Source organism: Osmia lignaria, unplaced genomic scaffold (assembly GCF_051020975.1).
Source record: "Osmia lignaria lignaria isolate PbOS001 unplaced genomic scaffold, iyOsmLign1 scaffold0011, whole genome shotgun sequence".
NCBI lineage: Eukaryota > Metazoa > Arthropoda > Insecta > Hymenoptera > Megachilidae > Osmia > Osmia lignaria.
In genome coordinates this window covers 177,501-182,500 of record NW_027478165.1, presented here as the reverse complement: position 1 = coordinate 182,500, position 5,000 = coordinate 177,501, and the positions used below count along the sequence as shown (strand labels likewise).

General features: G+C 47.1%; 1 non-coding gene and 1 pseudogene across 1 annotated transcript; both read right to left on the bottom strand.

Moving 5' to 3' along the window:
- Positions 1 to 1,981, bottom strand: part of LOC143306455 (large subunit ribosomal RNA) — a 5,387-nt pseudogene extending 3,406 nt beyond the window's left edge.
- Positions 1,982 to 3,713: 1,732 nt separating this feature from the next.
- Positions 3,714 to 3,868, bottom strand: LOC143306476 (5.8S ribosomal RNA). Its single transcript, XR_013063851.1, has one exon. It is a non-coding gene; the product is annotated as a 5.8S ribosomal RNA (ribosomal RNA).
- Positions 3,869 to 5,000: the final 1,132 nt, after the last annotated feature.

Below are 5,000 nucleotides of genomic sequence, written 5' to 3'. Positions count from 1 at the left end.
TCGATTTAGCCATATTTAACAGTTTTGTTGTTGCTTTTTAACTGAGAGCTTTAGGACACCTCATTTACATAGGATTTCTCTTAGGGCTTAGGATCGACTGACTCGTGTGCAACGGCTGTTCACACGAAACCCTTCTCCACGTCAGTCCTCCAGGGCCTCGCTGGAGTATTTGCTACTACCACCAAGATCTGCACCGACGGCGGCTCCAGGCAGGCTCACGCCCAGACCCTTCTGCGCACACCGCCGCGACCCTCCTACTCGTCAGGGCTTCATGGAGGACCAAATTTTGTCCAGCCCCACTTGCCACTGACGGCGGAGTATAGGCGCGACGCTTCAGCGCCATCCATTTTCAGGGCTAGTTGCTTCGGCAGGTGAGTTGTTACACACTCCTTAGCGGATTCCGACTTCCATGGCCACCGTCCTGCTGTCTTAAGCAACCAACGCCTTTCATGGTATCCCATAAGCGTCGACTTAGGCGCCTTAACTCTGCGTTTGGTTCATCCCACAGCGCCAGTTCTGCTTACCAAAATTGGCCCACTTGGCACTCTGATCCAATAATAAAATCTCATGGCTTCATTTGATGCAAGCAAGCCAGAGATCTCACCCATTTAAAGTTTGAGAATAGGTTGAGGTCGTTTCGGCCCCAAGGCCTCTAATCATTCGCTTTACCAGATGAGACTCGCAATAACGTTCGAGCGAGTGCCAGCTATCCTGAGGGAAACTTCGGAGGGAACCAGCTACTAGATGGTTCGATTAGTCTTTCGCCCCTATACCCAGTTCCGACGATCGATTTGCACGTCAGAATCGCTACGGACCTCCATCAGGGTTTCCCCTGACTTCGTCCTGACCAGGCATAGTTCACCATCTTTCGGGTCCCAACGTGTACGCTCTAGGTGCGCCTCTTCTCGCAATGAGAACGAGACGCCCCGGGAGTGCGAGGCCTAATCGTAACGAGGCCCATCCTCCCTAGGTCGACGCAGAGGACGACATTCACTTTCATTTCGCCTTTAGGTTTATTTATATCCCAATGACTTGCGCACATGTTAGACTCCTTGGTCCGTGTTTCAAGACGGGTCCTGAGAGTACCCAAAGCAATAGCGTCGCCGACCGGTAATTCAAAGCTTGGCCAGTCCAAGGACTCCTCCTGCTAACAGCTGGCCAGACCCGGGGACGGCGCATAGTCCGTACATCCGGGTAATTATAACTGAACCTAGCTTGCGGCGGTCCTGACGCACACACATTCGAAAATGGATTGGTTGCGGCCTGATACCGTCTGAGTACCGTCGCGCAGTCGGCCAGGCAACCGAGGGTCTGTCACGAACACCGTTAAGGTGACGGACAGGCTCCGCCTCGGACCGTAGACCGACACGCAACGGGTCGCGACGTTCTACTAGGGGAGAAGTGCACGACTACCTCGCCGGAACATTCGCCGAAGGTGGTGTGCCCTCGCTAATGGAACCCGAAGGTCCATCCGGGGCATCGCGCACCAACGGGAGCCAGCGTTGTTGACGATGAATCTCCCCATTCGATCTTTTGGGTTTCTCAGGTTTACCCCTGAACGGTTTCACGTACTCTTGAACTCTCTCTTCAAAGTTCTTTTCAACTTTCCCTCACGGTACTTGTTCGCTATCGGTCTCGTGGTCGTATTTAGCCTTAGATGGAGTTTACCACCCACTTAGGGCTGCACTCTCAAGCAACCCGACTCTAAGGAGAGATCCTCCCGAAACGCGTACCGGTCACTACGGGCCTGGCACCCTCTATGGGTAAATGGCCCCATTCAAGATGGACTTGGACGCAATTCGATGTCTCGGGATAAACGGATCCTCCTGAACACTACATTTCCCAGCGGCGGTACCGCGGGATTCAGTGCTGGGCTCATTCCTGTTCGCTCGCCGCTACTAAGGAAATCCTAGTTAGTTTCTTTTCCTCCGCTTAATAATATGCTTAAATTCAGCGGGTAATCTCGCCTACTCTGAGGTCGTCAATTTCTTTGGTTTCATCGAAAGGTGAATAATGATGCTCGATGCAAAAAAAAAAAAAATAAACGAAAAGAAGCAAAAAAGCAAACACGTAGAGAAACTGTGCGTGAATCAACCTTTCGCATATTCAATTTTTCCTCCTCTCTCGTTTCAAAATGTTTGTATTTATCGTTCGATGAAACGAGCACAAGAGGGAAAAAAAAGTTGAGACACGACGTTCCCATAATTTTCGTGTTATTTCCTTTTTGCTTCAAACATTTTGCGGACTGCAGCTTCGTCGTATTGCTTTTATCAATTTTTAACAATTTCAAAGCGAAGACAACTCGCAAGACGATCCATTTCGTCTCGGTTCAATTTTAACGTCCGTCCGTATTATTTTTTGTTCCACAAGAGATTTCGAATAGGTTTCTTTATTTATCATCCCTTCTTTTCGAGCGCCACGGAAGCAAGAGGAAAAGCAAGAGCGAGAGAACATTTCGCGTATACTTCATTTAACAATTTTAACCAACACGCGATGTACTCCACACACCTCTTAGATTTAACAACTGCTTTTCTCTTCTTCTCCCCTTAGCGCAAGGGTAAACCCCATTTGTCTCTTCTTTGGAACGCAACAAAACTTTCGAGGACTGGACGACCGAGCGATGGTCGCGCGGTCTTCGCTTATCTTTAACAAACGAAGTAGTCCGTATGTATTCTAAATGTTGAAGCCTCCTAGAGCTTTAAGCCATGCGAGACATTGAAATGCTGTTTTAACGGGAGCATGCATAATTGCTGCAAACATACTTTTATCACAAGTTCTAGCCACGCCACGGAGGCTTCGAAGTTCCTTCACCATTCGCTTTCCTCTCTTTTGTTACACAGTTTCAGACTACGATCAGGGGTACCGAAACGCTGTATTGATTGTAAACAACCATTTTTATCTTGGAGCGGAGCGTTCCTTTACTCGTTAGATTTGTCTTGTCGCGTGTGTATTCGCTTTTTCGACGCTTTTTAACCATTTAACTTGTTTAGCGAAGCTAAACGCACAGACAGACAAAAAAAAAGGAACAGCATCGCGCGTCAAACAGCGACGACCCATCTGAAGCGATCTTTCATTTATACACCGTTTGTAAACAGAGAGATGTATAAAGCGCGGGGAATCATTCGAAACCCTGGGGCTATTCGAGCTTGCATTTCAGCAAATTATCATCTCAAACATTTCACTCGTTTGCTTTTTCTAAATTTATAGGAGAGCTTCTTTCGTTTATTTTTGACACACCTTTCGTAAATATCGTTTCTGGCAACGTCGGGAGCGTGGATTTCTACAAGTGAACAATCGCGCCGATCCGATAACTTCCAGCAGGATGGAGAATCTTTATAGATTATCTTCCGAGAACTCGGTGCTTTCACGGGCGGTCGTTTATAAATTTTAACGAACGACTCGCGCGCCGTGACGCACTTGCGCTAGTTCGAAGAGATATTTCGAAATTTGTTTCTCTCCTTTAACGGCCTGCATTTAGTGTATCGGTTGCGATTTTCGTCACATCGTTTCCACGACAAACGCCGACGAACTGCCCAACTATCGCTCGTACGTTGCGACTCTTTCTTTGTTTATCGTTCATTCATTCTTTCAATTTCGTTCGATAATCCCGCTCCGAAACGTTCTACTTTCGTTGAACGACGGCGAGATGTTTAGAAAGAAATGAATTACTCTTTTTTCGAGAAGCAAACGCAAGCAGTCTTTTGTTAAGAAAACGACCCTCAGCCAGGCGTGGTCCAGGAATTGTATCCGTGGACCGCAATGTGCGTTCGAAATGTCGATGTTCATGTGTCCTGCAGTTCACACGTTGACGCGCAATTAGCTGCGTTCTTCATCGACCCACGAGCCAAGTGATCCACCGTTCAGGGTAATCGTAAAATTTTGTATTTCAAACTCTTTAGATCTTTAGAGTGTTATTTTCATTATTAACACGCATCACATTCGATACCCACATCACTCTCCCACCCGGCGCGTGCGGGAGAGCGAATTCGGGCGTCGCCAACGTATTTGTTTGTTTGTTCGATCGTTGACGACACGATCGCGTCCAAGGACGGAAACCGTCGGAGAAACGCCCAGTGGCACGCTCCTCTCGACGGTCGGGCGTAAAGTACATTTAAAAACCTTGAAAAGTACGAACGCACACAAGGAATGCGAGCGCGCGTCCTGTCGCTGAATCGTGGGTTGCGAGATTCGAACAGACACACGGCCGGCGACGATCGGTCTAACTAATGGACACATAGTTTTTCAAAGACTCGCTATCGTCGCTTCTCAGCCGGTCCGTAAACAACACACATCGATCAGGCGGACGCACGAATCTTACCACGGTGCGTGTTTCGTAGATTCCAGGTTACCCGCAAGTACCTCTCTCTCCCTCTCGAAAGAGGAATCTCGATCCGTCCTTTTTGGACAATGGAGAAATCTTTTTATCGCAACACGGATGGCAAAGAAACAACCAAAGCGTAGGAGCGTGGGGACGAGAGCGACGAAAAGAACGTCGCGAAAACAAAGTTTCGACGGTTGCTCGTTCTAATACATCGTAGTTTCAACTCTCTCAGTTTTAACCACTCCTAGACGCTTCGTAAACTTTTAACAATTCTTCGCCTCCGCGAGTTTCATTTCGAATAGAGCGAACGCAACACGGACCAAAAAAACTCCGGTGATGCCAGATCATTTAGCAAAGATCAGACGGCGGGTCATCTGTATTCCTTTTCTCTCTTTTTTATATCTTTCCATTTAACTAGGGTGTCGCAACGACGGGTACATTTATATATTTATATATATTGTATTTCAATTTTAATGATCCTTCACTTTCGGTTTGTAATAATATGATCCTTCTTTCATTTCGATCCTTCATATTGTAGGTTAACCAACAGAAGTTTGTTTTTTTACGACTTGTATTTTTGTGGTTTGTTTGTTTGTTTCTTACGACTTGTTTGTACCCGATCAAGTAGACGACGACCCATAAGTATAAGTTAGAGAGATAAAGGTCGAGAGACCTCACG